At 37.6% G+C, this 18,494-nt stretch overlaps 1 protein-coding gene across 12 annotated transcripts in view; it reads right to left on the bottom strand.

The window, feature by feature from the left end:
* Positions 1-18,494, bottom strand: part of TBC1D4 (TBC1 domain family member 4) — a 640,377-nt gene that overhangs the window by 509,553 nt on the left and 112,330 nt on the right. The window contains exon 1 of one of the 12 annotated variants that reach the window (XM_028497462.2): positions 9,425-9,480. The exons of 10 other annotated variants lie outside the window; for them this stretch is intronic. The gene's annotated coding sequence lies outside the window, so the exon portion shown is untranslated. Of the gene's footprint in view, positions 1-4,736; positions 4,788-9,424; positions 9,481-18,494 lie in introns of those variants that run through there. One more of the 12 variants, XM_028497463.2, reaches the window with a different exon arrangement.

Raw genomic sequence — 18,494 nt, forward strand, 5'->3', positions numbered from 1 at the left:
TCGGGGGGGTGGGATGAACTGGGAGATTGGGATTGACATATATACAATAATATGTATAAAGTGGATAACTAATAAGAACCTGCTGTATAAAAAAATAAATAAAATTCAAAAAAAAAGAAAAGATTAGTAAAGTTTTTAATGCACAGCTGCATTATCAAATATCTAATATCAGTATCTACTAGGTCAAGCTATCAATAACATCATCTTAAACATGTAGATTCAAATGACTACATTGAAGTTTAGGGCAATGAATTTGGACCACAAACTACAACTACTATTTAGCATGTCTAAAAAGAATGCACTACAAGAACAGTTTTTACAAACGCTTTTTATATGGCTTCATATGTTTTTATAAAAATGACACCTGTACTTCCCTGGTGGCGCGGTGGTTAAGAATCCGCCTGCCAATTCAGGGGACACGGGTTCAAGCCCTGGTCCGGGAAGGTCTCACATGCCACGGAGCAACTAAGCCCGTGTACCACAACTACTGAGCCTGCACTCCAGAGCCCGCGAGCCACAACTACTGAGCCCACATGCTGCAACTACTGAAGCCCAAGTGCCCAGAACCCGTGCTATGCAACGAGAAGCCACCGCAATGAGAAGCCCATGCACTGCAACGAAGAATAGCCCCCACTCGCCAAAACTAGAGAAAGCCCACGCAGAGCAATGAAGACCCAACGCAACCAAAAATAAATAAATAAATAAGTAAAAATTTTTTTAAGTTACTTTCTGCTCTATTTTTTTTTAAATGACACCTGCTGTAAAATAATAAAATGTGGGTTTATATAGCTTGTTTTTTCTTAATGATACATGCTCATTGTAAAATAAAATCATAAAGATAAATATAAATAAGAAAACACTCATCCAGAGATGACTACCACTGAAATTTTAGTAAACACCCTCTGGATGTCTCTCATGCACAGATAATTAAAGTATAAAATTTTGAATAAGTAGGATCATTCTAAACACAAAGATATGTGACCCCCGCACACCCCCCTCCCCGCTTTGTGCTTGAAAACATGGCTTAAGCACTTTTCCATCTCAATAATTAGGGATCTTTATCATCGTTTTTAAAGTGCTTTCTAGAACAGCAATTCTCATTCTTTAACATTGTTGAGAGACTTCAAAGAGCTTCTGTGTGTGTGGTTATGTTAATTAATATTTACCATTTTAGAAATTACAGGTGAGAAAATTTTAAATATTTATTAATTTGTTCATTTAAAATAACAACAAATCATTGCACATGAACTTAAGTGATGCATTTTCATTAAAGATAGTTTAGTTTTTTTAAACAAAATTTTGTGAGAAGATTGATATTGTTTAACATTTTTGCAAATCTCTTTGATGTCTGACAACAGAAGGCAGCTAGATTTTCTTATCTGTTTTTGTATTCAATCTGCTGCAATATGTTGTTTTGGTTCAATTACAGGAAAAAAGCCTCCAGCCTCACATAAATATATATATAGGGAAAATTAAGGATTTTAAGACCTTGTCTAATAATTGTGTATAGTCTCTATTAACACTATCCCCAAATCGAACAAATGATAGTTTCTTAAAGATGTGCTGCAATGCAAAATCTAGAGCTATATCAGTGAACTTTCTGTACTCTGTTCCATTAAAAATACATTTCTTTATCTCGCTCTTCAAATGGATCTTTTACCAATACTTGACTTCATAACTCATACATTGGTGTTTTGGAAAATATTAGTTCACTGAATTATACAAATGTTGACATTTGACACATTTTATTAAATATTATCAAAATATGACTTCTGTTAATGTCACCCATACAACTGCACAAATGCTTTTCCTCTAGACAACCATTGTATTTGAGTGTGCAAGTCCCATTTTGTCACATATATTACATATGTAAATATAAATTTGTTCTCAAGAGACAAAATTTAATAAATTGAATAATTTCTACCCATCCATCAAGGACATTCTCAAACGGACCTGGCCTTCTTTTTAACTGTGAATTCTTGGTGGTGACAAATATAGTGACCACTAGTAGAGTTTGGTGCCGGTACACTAATTCATTCTAAGGCATGCTAAGGCGTCAGCAGTTTTATCTACCATCGTTTTTAGACCAGCAGTACAGATGTCAACATAGTGAAAAAGACACATTACACCTTAACATAATGAAAGTAGTTTTGCGGACTGTAGCTAGCTGCTTTGTTTGGTTCATGTTTTATTTCTCAGTATAAGTCAAATCAAATATGTTCTTGCCAGTGACCCTGAACCCTGGAAGCAACACTACTGTGCTTTCACTACACAAAACATAATGTAGACTTTGAGTTGAAGGAAACAACAATAGAAACAGGACTATATCTAATTAATTTCATTCAACAAACAATATCAAGCAGTTACGATGTGCAAAACCCTTGCTAGATTTGGCAAAGTGTACAGTAGGTGGAAATAACACCACATTCAAAAAGATTGCATCCAGTTATAAAACAATGTCACCTCTATTTTAAAGAATAAATTTTAAAAGATGATTATCTCAGGAGGAAAAGAAAAGATTGCATTATTGTATTCAGTATAGAGGTTGCCAAGTGCACAAACAACCATTTACAGAGAGGCACTAAATACAGAGATTTTGTATATAGAAGTGTATGAATTAAAAAATGACTTTATTGGGACTTCTCTGGCGGTCCAGTGGTTAAGACTTCGCCTGCCAGTGTAGGGGGTGTGGGTTCAACCCCTGGTCAGGGAGCTAAGATCCCACATGCCTCACGGCCAAAAAACCAAAACATAAAAAAGAAGCAATATTGTAAAAAATTCAATAAAGACTTTAAAAATGGTCCACATCAAAAAAAATCTTTCAAAAATGAATTGATCAAATTTTAATATGTTTTCTGAATAAATTATTGCCATTTCTTTAAATATTAAAGTAGTCCTATGAGGGAAGTTTAAGGACAAAGTAGAAGTTTTCTAAAATCCAAAGGGATGTACCCAGCAGGTACATGTACTGCTTTGTGTCTACCAAGCCATGGACAAAGTTAAGCCTGAAAAGGATTCATCTACTGCTGTTTCTCCCCAGTGACTTCTCCCCATAGAGGCTGTGGCTCTTAACTCTGTGGAATATCTAAACAGGAATGATGTGTAAAAAGCTGACTCTACACTAGAAGGCCTCTTTCATACGCTTTTTTAAGCGAGTAGTGAAGTTCACAAGTCATAATATGAAATGCATTCCCCCAACATTATAATAAGATATCTGTACACTACCAAAGGCTGTTTATATAAAGAGTCTTTGTATTACTTGGTTAGTTACTAGAAATAGCAAACCTACAAACAGTTTAGGAAGTTCACAATTCACTAGAGAAAAAAAAAATGACACCTTGGTATGTATGATGGCTCCAGAACCGGTTAATGTTTGTGTTCCTTCCATTTTAATTGGTTGGCCTGTTTAAGCTTCCTCATTTATGTACAGGATCAAGTTGTTTTTGCAACCACTGGCTCTGGACTTTCCGACAGAGCACCTTGTTTGTCTTATGACCTACTATTAATGTAGTTCCTGCTTTCAAGCAATGTTTTCCACTGGGTTATTTCACATGCTGATAACCTAGGTAAAGGGTAAATGCTTAATCCGGTTTCCTTCATTACAAATCACAAGCTTCAAATCTAACACCTCCACCGGTGTAGAAAAAATTCAGTACAGACTCACAGGCCGGTCCCATTCATTATACTAAAACAATAAAGCACATTTTTCTTGCAGGCATGAATGTTGTTAATGGAGTTTATATCTCAATCTTTTACCATCTAAACAGCTGTTTGCAAAGGAGGGATAATAGAATTGACCTAAGAGCAGAGCACCACCACTCAGAGGTCTGAAACCTTTTCAGATTTTGTTGACTGTTTTAGGAAGATAAAGTTCAAGTTCATCTGCAGAGACAAACTGTCTTGAAACAAGTTTTGAACAATTTGCCTTTGTCTCACCAGAGGAAAAAGCAAAGAGATTCTTAAAATAAAGACGAAAAGGGGATACTTTAAACATTTTTGCATTTTTTTTTCTAAAAGAGGCCTATTTGCTTAACAACACTGATTTCTATTCAGGGAAAATTTCACAAGTTTGTCATCTAATAGAATTAATTATCAATAAATAAACCCAACAACTAATATCTGACAGCAATTTCTACAATTCAGAAATATGAATACCAAAAAGAAAAGATTAAACAATGATGAAATGGACAAACGATCATAACATAGATTTTGGGGAAAAAAACAACAACCAAGTAATCACATCCCTTACATTTATTTAGAGCATAAATGTAAGGCATTTAGAGCATAGAGTGTTCTGAGTACTTAGGTATTTTCTTTTCCTACAGTGTTGAAAAAATATTCTGGTCACAGAATAGACACATTTTCAGATGATAAAAGACTCAGAAGGTTGACCCATACAAGCGTTTTGGAGAAGCTATTTTAAAATATGCTTGAACAGGGCTTCCCTGGTGGCGCAGTGGTTGCGCGTCCGCCTGCCGATGCAGGGGAACCAGGTTCGCGCCCCGGTCCGGGAAGATCCCACATGCCGCGGAGCGGCTGGGCCCGTGAGCCATGGCCGCTGAGCCTGCGCGTCCGGAGCCTGTGCTCCGCAACGGGAGGGGCCACAGCAGTGAGAGGCCCGCGTACCACAAAAAAAAATAAAAATAAAAATAAATAAAATAAAATATGCTTGAACAAAACAAAAGAGTACAATAAGAAACAGGAAGTCATGGGATGAAGGAAATAGTGACTCCAACCTTGAGTGCTGTGCCACAGGCATGGGTGCCATCAGTCCCACTGAACCAGGATAACAGAGGACTCTGGGTGAGGAGTATCTAGGAATGGAAGACTCCAGCTTGGTTAATACACTTGAAATGTTAGAAGAATTTAAGAATATAACTAAAGCAGAAAAGGCAAGAAAAAACTGGTAGAGACTGCAGGACAAAACAAAAAAGCTGTAAAAGAAAAGACATACAATTATGGCACACTGACTTTCTGGTGAATATTTCCAGAGTTACAGTAGCATGACCTATTATTAAAGATCAAATTTTGTGTGTGTGTGTGTGTGTGGTATGCGGACCTCTCACTGTTGTGGCCTCTCCCGTTGCGGAGCACAGGCTCCGGACACACAGGCTCAGCGGCCATGGCTCACGGGCCCAGCCGCTCCGCGGCATGTGGGATCTTCCCGGACCGGGGCACGAACCTGTGTCCCCTGCATCGGCAGGCGGATTCTCAACCACTGCGCCATCAGGGAAGCCCTAAAGATCAAATTTTAAAGTCAGTCTAAAAACAAAGCATGAAATTAATTATGGGCACATCATGATGTAATGATATCAATTTTATCAACATAAAAAAGTATAGATACCAGAAACTAGAAAGTGGAAGTAGAAAAAAAGAGATAAAAAAATGAAGGTAGTAGAATTGACATAGAAATCTTAAGAAATGCTGTCTAAAAAACACTAATTTGAAAAGATACATGCACCCCAATGTTCATAGCAGCCTTATTTACAATTACCAAGATATGGAAGCAATCTAAGAGTCCATCAACAGATGAATGGAAAAGGAAGATGTGATATATATATGTAGATATATAGATATATAGATATATATACACACATATAGATACACACACACACAATGGAATACTACTCAGTCATTAAAAAGGAACTAAATTTTGCCATTTGCAGCAACATGGATGGACTTGGAGGGCTTTATGCTAAGTGAAATAAGTCATACAGAGACAGACAAATACTGTATTATATCATTTATATGTGGAATCTAAAAAATACAGGAAACTAGTGAATGTAACAAAAAAAGAAGCAGACTCACAGATATAGAAAACAAACTAGTGGTTACCAGTGGAGGGGGGCAGTAATATAGGGGTGGGGAGTGAGAAGTACAAACTATTGGGCTCAAGGATGTATTATACAACACAGGACATATAGCCAATGTTTTGTAATAACCGTAAATTAAATGAAAATTAAATGAAAAGTAACCTTTAAAAATTATATTTAAAAATTTTAATTATAAAAAAGAAATGCTGTTTATAGCTGATGGAAGAAGAAATGGAAATCATGGGTAGAAGACCTGAAAACAGAACTACATTGTGAGGAGAGAGCAAAAAGAGGTGGAGTAGTCAGTCTACATCTTTGACAGGACCATTTCTTTCTCTTTGTTTCTTCTTTTTCTTTTGTTTTGTTTACTTTGGAATGTATCCATAAGTAAACCATGACCTTTTCCAGAAAACTTAGTCCAAGTGAAGAATATCATAATCTACCAAAGTTACCTAAACCAGAAAAACCTAGGAATTATCCCCTAGTGCAATGGATTTGAGATAGCTTCAAATTCTTCGTAGTTCTCCCACTGAAAGGAAAGAGCTATTTGTCTCCCCTTGAATCAGGGCTTGCCCTTTAACAAACTGAATGCAACTGAAGCAACATTCTGGGATATTCAAGCTCTAGTACCAAGAAGACCTGGCTGCCTCTGCTTTCTCACTCTGAAAAAAAAGCCAGCAGCTATATAAGAAGTCAGACTGCCCTGAGACCACCATGCTGTGAGGAAGCCCAAGCCATCCATGTAAAAAGGTCATATGGAAGAAAAGAGATGCTGAGCCAGGCTCCAGATATTTCAACCATTCAGCTGAGGCTCCAGACATGAGGGTGAAGAAGCCACCATGGGAATTCCAGTCCCAAAAGATACCAGGTAGAGTAGAAATAAACTGTTCTCACCATGGAGAACCAAACTGCAGGGTGGTAAGTAAATAAATGTTGTTGCCATTTGAAGCCACTAAGTTTGGGGGTGGTTTGTTACGCAATAAGCAATACAAAAATCAATATCTAAAAATGAGGTGGTGCCGCGACAAAAACCTAAAATACGAGGCATCGGCTTTGGGAGTGAGCACTGTGTAGAGACCTCGAAGGAGACAGTTACTGGGAACCAGGAGGGCACTGGGGAAACCGCTATTGAAGGCCAGAGAAAAGGGGACATGAGTCATGTACTGGCAAAACAAGGAGTAAAACTGTCATTCGCAGTTATGTGCACAATATAAAATACCTACTGAGCTTGTGAATTGGGTTAAGGAGATTCTAGGCAAAAAATTAAACGTGCAACTGCCTTTTTTAATCTTCCAGTGATAGATTATGAGAGAAGCAAGATAAGCTAAGAAGAAACTGTTCAGTTTTCAAAGCAAAAATTAGAGGAAATACAAAGGATCCAGGACTTCATGGGTCCAACTGTAAAACTGCTTCTCATCTGCAGTCTTTCTCAGCAAAAGATTCTCAGAGTAAAAATCAGCTTCACAGTCTCTGGGCAAAGATCAAAGTAAGGCTCCGCCAGTAAAAACGGCAGCAGGATAAATAGCAAGAAAGTTAAGACTCTTTTTTAAAACCTCAAACATCTGAGGCCCTGGCTCCTAGGCTCCCTTAGCTAAACAAAGGGGCATCTAAGACTCTTAAAGTGCTGTCCCACAGCAACCTGACACCCCACCTAAAGTAGAGAAGGGCCAACCCATATCACAAATATTTCTGGGTGTGACTTTTATCCAACAGACTAGACTGTAATTGGATACCGAGGAAGTCCTTAAAATGTGGGGAGCCATACCAGGTTGCTCTAAAATGAAATGTGACATTCCAAAATTAAAAGAGGGCTTTGGGCCCCCAAACTTCTATGGGTAGGAAGCAGACTGAAAAAGCTATTCTGGTGCAAATACAGTCCTTTCTCACTGGAGAGAAGGGATAGCACAGTGGATGGAGTCCACTGGGAACTACAGAAAGCCATTCCCAGTGAGAACTGGGCCCTAATCAAGGTATTCCCTGCCCCTAGAACAGGGGAAATTGGCTGGATTTCAGAATTGCTATGGACCAGTATCTGTTACATAGTTCCATAACCCACTCCCACACATCTATTTTGAACAGAGTACCTACTGTACTTATCTTGTCCCTGTTTTCCCATTTTATGTTGGAGGAGGAGACCAGATAACTTGTCCTTTTAGTTCACAGCTCTCTGCATCTGAGAAATCACACCCAGCACACTTCATCTGCACCTAGACATGATTTAACAAGTGAGATTCCAGTATTTGAGTCTGAGTCTGATGCTCTGATGGAATGAGACTGCAGGGCATCTTGGAAATGGGTAAGTGTATTTTTCCTGTGAAAGAACATAAATAATTTGTGGCCACAGGGCAGATTGTGGTGGATTACATATATGTTTATAAATTATTTGATGGGGGCTATTTCCCATGTCTTAAACCCTGCCTGGAACTTGTGACTGCTCTGACCAATAGAATGCAGTAGAATTAATGTTCTGGGATTTCTGCACCCATGCATTACGAAGGCCTTCAGCTTCTATTTTTGTACTCTGATGAAAAAACAGTCTCCATATAAGAAGTCAGACTATTATGAGACTGAATGCTATGATGAAGCTAAAACTGGCCATGTGGACATACCACAGCGAGATTCCTGGCCAGCCCCTAGATGACAGCAATCTCAGCTGAGGCACCAGACAGGGAAGAAGCCATGCTGAAAATTCCAGCTCTGTCAGATGCCACATAGAGTAGAGAGCTATCTTTACGAAGCCCTGCCCAAACTGCAGAATGGTGAGCAACTAAACAATAGCTATCAGTTCAAGCAATTAATTTGTAAGGTGATTTGTTATGCACCCGAGAAAGTCAAAACACCTAATTTCTCCCTCTCCCTTCACCGCCACCTACCACCAATATATACAAAACATCATTAATTTCTCTCTCTCTCTCCCTCCCAAATATTGCTCTAACAAGTCCACCCTTCTCTTCACTCCCACTGTTTATATTCAGTCTCAGCACTTTTTGAATGAACTACTCCAGCAACTTCCTAATATCCCTTCACCACTCACCACCACCCCGGACATCAATCATTCTCCAAATTACAGTCAAAGTTTCCCTTCTTGACGCAAATCTAATTTTACGGCCATGCTTAAAATCATCACTAGCTCTCCAGCACACACAGGAAATCCTGCAGCGTGGCATACAAACAAAGCCTTCCACGAGTTGGCTTCAGACCACCTCTTCAGCTCCATGTCCCATCATCTCCCACAGGCAATGAGCATGCCAAAAAATAAATAAATCAAGTATGAAAAATCCAAGCATAGATTCTGGAATCTAGATGCCTAGATATATGCCACCACTAATTACCCACGTGGACCTGGGCAACCACTTGAAACAGACTTTAGTTTCCTTTACATACACATTAGTGTTAAACAAGAACTAGATGAACTCTCCCTCTCTTAGCCATCTCTAATACGCTGTAATTCTCAAAAGGCTTTTTAGGAATTAGAAAAGAAGGAAAATGTGTTTCAAAGGGGAAGTTACACATACCATCCTTCTCCCTGGCCCCAAGCCCTACCCTCATGCCTGATTGGGAGTTAGTCTCCAGGATCAGCTCCCCTTATCTGCTCTTAATCCCCCCTTTACTTTCTCTCGAGTCATGTTATCTTCACAAACTCCAAGCTTCTTTCTCATGGTGGCTCCCATGACGATGGGACAAGTGGAGTGGTGGAGGGTACCTGCTGGAATTTGTATGCATGACTATTTATGAGTCATGTACTTCACAGGCAAGAATCACCTCTATAAATACTTTCAGTCAGTACATCGTACTAAATGATCTTGGCATTGGGCAGTTTTTCCATAGCTGAAAGTAAAGTATAATCAGAAAGAACAATATTTTAACTTCAGAGACATAATCAATTCTTTTCTATCAAGAGTTATGTATGTATAAAGTTTAAAAATACAATACTCTGGCAATGAGAAAGTCCCTTCTTAGCAATAAGTAACAGTATTTGCAGATTAATCTACAATTTCTCACCCAAAGGATGAAGCACATTTATTTGCCAGATTAAGAAAGATGTTTTTGGTTTGGATTTTTACATTTTTTTTAACTCCTGGAAAATAAAGGCAACAAATTCCAACTACTTTTAGAATGTGTCTATCAAACTGTAAATCAAAAGAAAAACTACATTGTAAGGTCCATGAAGACGGACACTTTTTCAGTCCTGGAGACTAGTCTATTTGCCAAATTAATGAATGAGTTAATTGAAAAGGTAACATTAAGCAATGAGGCATTACTCAAATCATGAAAACCTGTGGACCTTTGCTCAAATGGACACGTCACATAAAAATGTGATTAGCACCTCCTGAAACATGTAGCTCTTTAGCTGTTCTTCTCCCATCTCTTATAAAGCTATTTAAACAAAGCTATGTGTATTCTGTAGGATGTGTAACGATCAGCCAAGGGTGTCCCAAAGTCAAGGATATACATGGCATGCATTCTAGCAGAATCATTCTTACTTATAGATTGGAGGGAAGGGGTTAAATAATTTTACTAGTAAGCAATTTAAAACATTTTTATATCAAAAAACAAGATGTATTACAGATAGACTAAAATGTGCATTAACTCTTAACATATAGAAAAGCTTCAAAGTAATTTAGAGCTTGTAGCAGACTGCAAAGGTGTCACCCCCCATTCTCCCCAGATGTACAGCTTCGCTTTCCTCTGCCCTTAAGCTTTGGTTGAGAAATTCAAAAAGACTGAACAGAACAGTTCACCGTTCTCTCAATACAGAAAAGAGCCATTACATAATGACTGTGCTCTAATAAATGCTTCCATTCTCAGGTAATACTTCAAAGAAAAGGATAAAATATTTAAAGGTGAACTTTCTGATCACATTCTCCAATTAAAAGGTCATTTGGGGCTTTCCTGGTGGCGCAGTGGTTGAGAGTCCACCTGCCGATGCAGGGGACACGGGTTCGTGCCCCGGTCCCGGAAAATCCCACATGCCGCGGAGCGGCTGGGCCCGTGAGCCATGGCCACTGGGCCTGCGCGTCTGGAGCCTGTGCTCCGCAACGGGAGAGGCCACAACAGTGAGAGGCCCGCGTACCGCAAAAAAAAAAAAAAAAATTATAAAATAATGGCTAGATTTGCCTGTGCTGTACAATACATCCTTGTAACATTTATTTTATACATAGTAGTTTGTGCCTCTTTACCCCTACTCCTAGCTTGCCTCTTCCCCTTCCTTCTCTCAACTGGCAATCACTAGTTTGTTCTCTATATCTGTTGAGTCTGTTTCTGTTTTGTTATATTCATTCTTTTGCTTTATTCTTTAGATTCCACATATAAGTGATATCATACAGTATTTGTCTTTCTCTGTATGACTTATTTCACTAAGCATAATACCCTCTAGGTCCATCCATGTTGCACCAAATGGCAGAATTTCATTCTCTTTTATGGCTGACTAATATTCCATTATGTACATATACCACATCTTCTTTATCCATTCATCTGTTGATGGACACTTAGATTGCTTCCATATCTTGGCCATTGTAAACAATGCTGCTATGAACACTGGGGTGCATGTATCTTGTTGAATTAGTGTTTTCGTTTTCTTCAGATATATACCCAACAGTGGAATTGCTAGATCATATGGTTATTCTATGCTCAGTTTTTTGAGAAACCTCCATAATGTTTTCCAGAGTGGCTGCACCAGTTTACATTCTCACCAAGAGTGTACTGAGGTTCCCTTTTCTCCACATCCTTGCCAGCATTTGTTATTTGTGGTCTTTTTGACGATAGCCATTCTGACAGGTGTGAGGTGATATCTTATTGTGGTTTTGATTTGCATTTCTCTGATGATTAGTGATGTTGAGCATCTTCTCATGTCCCTGTTGGCCATCTGTATATCTTCTTTGAAAAAATGTCTATTCGGATCTTCTGCCCAGTTTTTAATCATGAACAGAAAATTCTTAAGAAAAGTAGTAAAATAGGGGCTTCCCTGGTGGCGCAGTGGTTAAGAATCCGCCTGCCAATGCAGGGGACACACGTTCAAGCCCTGGTCCGGGAAGATCCCACATGCTGCAGAGCAACTAAGCCCGTGCACCACAACTACTGAGCCTGTGCTCTAGAGCCTGCGAGCCACAACCACTGAGCCTGTGCTCTAGAGCCTGCGAGCCACAACTACTGAAGCCCACGCGCCTAGAACCCGTGCTCTGCAACAAGAGAAGCCACCGCAATGAGAAGCACGTGCACCACAATGAAGAGTAGCCCCCGCTTGCCACAACTAGAGAATGCCCGCGTGCAGCAACGAAGACCCAATGCAGCCAAAAATAAATAAATTAAATAAATAAATTTATTTTTTAAAAAAAGGAGTAGTAAAATAAAGATAAGGGAGACATGTTTAAATGGAAAAATAAAGAATACAGATTAAATCAAGAAGATGCTAGTTTTGGAAAAGATTATAAAACAAAAGATTATACACAGTGCTGGAGAAGATCCAGTAAAACAAGGCATTGGTGCTACAACTGTAAATTAAAATAGGCTTTCAGTAAAACAATTGGGTACAATATTTAATACCTTCATACAACCTGACTGTTTAACTTTTTAACTCCGCTTTTAGGAATCTAGCCACCACCACCCCAAATTAAATATAGAAATATTTCTGAAAATTATTAAATTCTTCTTAAAAAATAAACCCTTTTAAAATTTATTTTTAAAACATCCTTTTAGAACAGGGGTGTAAAAATAAATGATATAGCTGTTCATCAGAGCATTACTATTAGAAACAATTTATATACGATATATATATCCCACATGAAAGAATAGTTAGATGACGTATAGCTGATTCACTTTGTTATACAGCAGAAACTAACACAACATTGTAAAGCAATTATACTCCAATAAAGATGTTAAAATTAAAAAAATAAATAAATAATAAAAAGTGAAAAGTAAAGAAAAAAAGAATAGTTAGATGAATTATAGCATATTCATTCTGAGAAATAATAAGCAATCATTAATTTTTTAAAAGATGACACAATAAGAAAAAGCAGAATACAAAACTGTATACATGGTATTACAACGTAAATTCTTTTTGTTTTATTTTAGAATAGTTTTAGATTTACAGAAAAGATGTCAAGGTAGTATAAAGAGTTTCCATATAATTCAAACCCAATTTCTCCTATTGTTAACATCTTCCTTTAGCATAGTGCATTTATTACAATTAATGAGCCCATAATGATACATTATTATTAACTAAAGTCCATGCTTTATTCGGATGTCCTTAGCTTTTCCCAAATGTCCTTTTCTGTTCCAGGATCTCATCCAGGAGACCACATCACATTTAGTTGTCATGTCTCCTTAAGCTCCCCTTGGCTGTGACAGTATCCCAAACTTTCCTTGTTATTGATGACCTTGATAGTTTTGAGGCATACTCACAAGGCATTTTGTAAAATGTTCCTTATTTGGGACTTTCCTAATGTTTTTCTCATGATTAGACCAGACTGATGGGTTTGAGGGAGAAAGATCACAGAAGTAAAGTGCTATTTCCATCAACACATTTTAAAAAGGCACGGAAAAAAGAAATATAACAAAATGTTAACAATAATTAACTTGAGTAATGAGGGTCTATGGGTAATTTTTTTCTTCTCTCATTTACCTAAATCTTTTTTTTTAGATGCTTCACTAAAGCCATTTTTATGACTATAAAAGGAAACACCTAAAGGGAAACCATGTAGTTAAAAATGGAACAATAGCAGAAATATGTCATCTTCTGTCCCTCCTCCCGTGCTCAGAAACGGGGTGGCTACACTTGTCTGCCAGCTGCTGCTTTGCCTCCATGTCACCAGCAGCCGTGCAATTGATTTGACAGCTGTTGAATGACCCCTAGGTACTGGTGCATCTATTTAGGCTAGAGACAGAGAAGGGCAAACTATTTGGGGAGGGCTGTCATTCATCCTGACGTCTTTCTTACATATAGGCCAACATATAATACCCTTATGGATATGAAAAGGGTGAATTCAGCTCATTAAATTCTCATCTGTGTGGAGAAAAGATCAGGTACTATTAGGTGAAAAAAATCAAGTTGCAGAACAGTATAAATGGTAGATATAATTTTTATTAAAAGATACAATATATACATCTCCAGTCAATCATATATATGCATTTTTTAAGTCTAGAAGGGTGTGCGTCAGTCTATAACTTCCTGAAGGAAAAGAGAATTAAAAGGGAAGTTGATTTTTTGGTTTTTTTACTTTTTATACATTTATATATTATATAAACTTTACCGTAAGCATCTTTTATCATTTTTTAAAAGCGTTTTAAAATGTAGAGAAGCTTTAAGCCAAAAATTCAGTTATTTAAAGAGTTAAACTAACCACTATATACAAAACTGGGCACAGTTCCAAAGAGTAAACCAAAAGAAGGACGTTTCAATAAATTTCATACATGACATACCAAGATCACAATTCTTCATTTAACTTTCAAGAATGTAAATGCCATTTTTGTGTGTTTTGTTCCTTTTTCAAAATGAAATTAAATGTAGCTGTCTGTATTCCTTGCACACCTCTCTCTCCCCAGCTACCATTATTTTAAGAAGGATGTTCATGGCAAGCTCTATCAGAGAGAGAGAGGTTTCTCAGCCATAATTTAATTAGCTCACTCAGGCCTTTCAAACAGCTGCAGTGTCTAAAAGCAGCCAACTGTTAGGGCAACATGCCCACATGTTCTTTCGCTTTTTAACAAGCTGATTTGATACACATACCTCAAGAGAATCTATGAAGAACCCTATCCAAGAGTCCAACCCAGAAATCTAACACTAATCATCTTCACAGACACTCAGGGAGTGAACACTGTGTTCCTTACAATTTTATTCTTTACATTTCTTATTATTTCCAAGATCCTCAGATATCACCTGGACTTGAAAAATGGCAAAGGTATTCAAGTTTCTACCCACATCAACTTCTTTGAGTTAAAGCGTTGCAAGTCTTTGTTAAAACACCAACAGGCTATCTTAAGCAGACAGCACACTTTATGCCTTTATACTTCATTTTTATCTCAGCACAATTTTATCAGGCTAAATGTAGTGAAACACAGAGTACCAAGCAAATGGAACATTGGGAAGTAAGTGTTGATGAGGATGAGAGGATCAGGAAGGACTTGGCACATGACAGTGGCTGGTGAAAAGCAACCCGGAAGGAGTTTCAGAAGAATGGCGGGCTCTGAGGGAATTCCTCTTTTTAAGATACATAATTCTATTTACTAAGTTTTTCAAGGTTCTTAGGAGAATAGAATAAACAAAAGTGATTTATTAGAGGAACAGAGAGCTCAGGAACGATCAGGCAGTTTGCCCCCATATCAGAGTGGAAAGATCCTGCATGACAGGATACTATCTCATACACATGGTTTATTTACCCACAAGCAAGGTTAGGGTGGCTTAGGGTTAGAAAAGGAATCTAAGGATATGAGGGACCTAAGGGAATCTAAGACTTCTGGGACATAGACCCAACACCTATGGGACAATGAAGGATCTAACACATTCATTCAGGTAGAGCTAGAATCTGAGCAACCTAGACCATCAACACCCTAAGAATACTGAAAACTTATCATGATAATTATATATCATTTCACAAAAGTTCTTGATAAACTGAGGCAGGTAATACAGCTGAATAGCTGACCAAAGCATCAGACTTGTTTCTGATCTACATGTATAAGGAATGGAAACCATACACCCAGGCTCCCACATGTCAACACTGGCAAGGGGGTACTACCTATAAATTCTAGCTCGCTCTCCTTCAAGCAGTCATTCATCTCTCTGCACATCTATGTATTCAACAAATGTTTATCTGGGTGTTAACCAATGCCAGGGCCTGTGCTAGGTGCTAGATTTAGAAAGTTAATAAGCCACAGGCTCTTCCCTCAAGGATAATTAAATCTCCAGGAGGACATCCTGTTTTTGCCAGACCGATTCTTTCCAAATCTCTTCCTCAAACTGTCTGAAAGGTTACCCTTCTGAATTCTAGAAAGATGACCAAATTAAAGAGAATAAAATCTTTACAATCATAAAAAAAAAAAAAGAGAGAGAGAAAGAAAGAAAGAAAGCCACAAGCAATGGAAGCATAGTTTTTTAATCTTTCCAAATCTCCACATAAAAACAGAACAACTGATATCAAGAGCAAAACCCATGGACAACATCCACAACAAAACTAGGTGACAAAATATCTTCTTGAATCCCAAAATACAAATCATTTGGTACAAATCACATGCAGCTACAAGACTTGCACAATCCCCATATCAATGAGGAAAGAAGGAAAGTGAAGCCATGGGGTAGTTAAGGAGCCTGAGGACCGAAGCAACCAACAGTCACTGTAAAGCCTGGCTGGCCAATGTGAGAACAGCAGCTGAAACCAAAAGGCTTCTGCCTACTCCAAAAACAGATGAGTGAGAGGGGCCCATGGCAAAGTTTAAGGGGCTAAACGACAGAAACTGCTCCCCAAGGACTCACACTCAAGATTGGAACCCATACTGACAGGAAACTGCTGGACATGGAATCAAACATGAGCCGAACAGGAAAAGGAAAGAGAAGGTCCGGATGAAAGAGGAAGAGGGGAACAAGCCAGGAAATCTCAGAAAAAAAGCTACTGCATTTTTTAACAGCTTTATGAATATATAATTTACATATCACAATTTTCGCCTTTTTAAAGCATTCAATTCATTGGTTTTTAGTATATTTACAAAGTCATGCAATCGTCGCCATTACCCAATTTTAGAACATTTTCAACACCCCAAAAAGAAACCTTGTACCTGTCACCAGTCACACCCCCATACCCTCAACCTTCCTCCATCCATTCCAGTACTGGGAACCACGAATCTATTTTCTCTATTTATAGTTTTGACTATTTTGAACATTCTATATAAATGGTGTCATACAGTATGGTCTTTTGTGACTGGCTTCTTTCACTGAGCACTTTTTGGGATTCATCTATGTTGTAGCATGTATTAGTAATGCATAAACTTCATTCCTTTTCATTGCCAAATAATATCCCATTGTATGGGTATGCCACTTTTGTTTATCCATTCATCACTTAATGAACATTTGGATTGTTTACACTTTTTGACTGCTATGAATAATGCTGTTATGAACATTCATGTATAAGTCTTGTATACAGTATGTTTTCATTTCTCATGGGTGGATACCTAGGAGTGGAACTGTTGAGTCATATGGTAACTCTATATTTAAACTTTTGAGGAATTCTCAACTGTTTCCCATAGTGGCTGCACTATTTTACATTCCTACCAACAGTGTACAAAGATTCTGATGACTCCACTTCTTTCTCAGCACTTGTTATTGTCTGTCTTTTTCATCATTGCTGTTCTTGTAGGTGTAAAGTAGTAACTTGACATTTCCATAATGTTTTGATTTGCATTTCTATAATGGCAAGAGACGTTGAGCATTTGGACATTTGCACATCTCCTTGGGGAAAATATCATTCAAATACTTTGTTCATTTATCATGGTGTGTGTTTCTGCTTTATAACAAAGTGAATCAGCTATACATATACATATATCCCCATATCTCCTCCCTCTTGCGTCTCCCTCTCACCCTCCCTATCCCAACCCTCTAGGTGGTCACAGAGCACCGAGCTGATCTCATATATATGCGTTAGCATATGGTATTTGTTTTTCTCTTTCTGACTTACTTCACTCTGTATGACAATCTTGAGGTCCATCTACCTCACTACAAATAACTCAACTTTGTTTCTTTTTTATGGCTGAGTAATATTCCATTGTATATATGTGCTACATCTTCTTTACCCATTCATCTGTTGATGGACACTTAGGTTGCTTCTATGTCCTTCTGTTCATTTTTTAATTGGATGATTTGCTTTTATAATTGAGTTGTAATAGTTCTTTATATATCTGGTTACAAGTTCCTTTAGACATATGATTGCAAATATTTTCTCTCAGTCTATGTGTTGTCCTTTCATTTTCTTGAAAGTAAAAGCACACAAGTTTTTAATTTTGATGAAGTCCAATTTAGTCTTCTCTTTTGACCTTTATATTTGGAGATCATATCTAAAAACCATTGACTAATCCAAACTCATGAAGATTTGCTCCCACATTTTCTTCTAGGAGTTTTAGAGTTTTAACTCTTACATTTAGATCTATAATCCATTTTAAGTTAATTTTTGGATAGCATGTGAAGTAAGCTGAAACTTCATCCTTTTGCTTATGGATATACAGTTTTCCCGGCACTATTTGTTGGAAAGATAATTATTTCCCCATTGAATTGTCTTGGCACTCTAGCCAAAAGTTAATTTACAATAAGAATAAAGGTTTATTTCTTGACTTGGAATTCTATTCCATAGATTCGTACGTCTATCTTTATGTGAATACCACACTGTCTTGATTACTGCAGCTTTGCAGTAAATTTTGAAATTGATAAATGTGAATTTTTTTTAATGTTTTGAGTATTCTAGGTCTCTTGAATTTTAGGATCAGCTTGCCAATTTCTGTAAAAAAAAAAAAAAGCCAGCTGGGATTCCAACAGGGATTGCATTGAATGCATTGATCAACTTGAGGATGCCATTTTAGCCATATTAATTCTTCCAATCTATGAACAAAAATGGATCACCATTTATTAGACCGTCTTTATTGTTTTTCAATGACATTTTGTAGTTTTTAGTGTATAAGTCTTGTATCTCTTTTGCTAAATTTATT

Source organism: Physeter macrocephalus, chromosome 13, assembly GCF_002837175.3.
Source record: "Physeter macrocephalus isolate SW-GA chromosome 13, ASM283717v5, whole genome shotgun sequence".
Lineage (NCBI taxonomy): Eukaryota > Metazoa > Chordata > Mammalia > Artiodactyla > Physeteridae > Physeter > Physeter macrocephalus.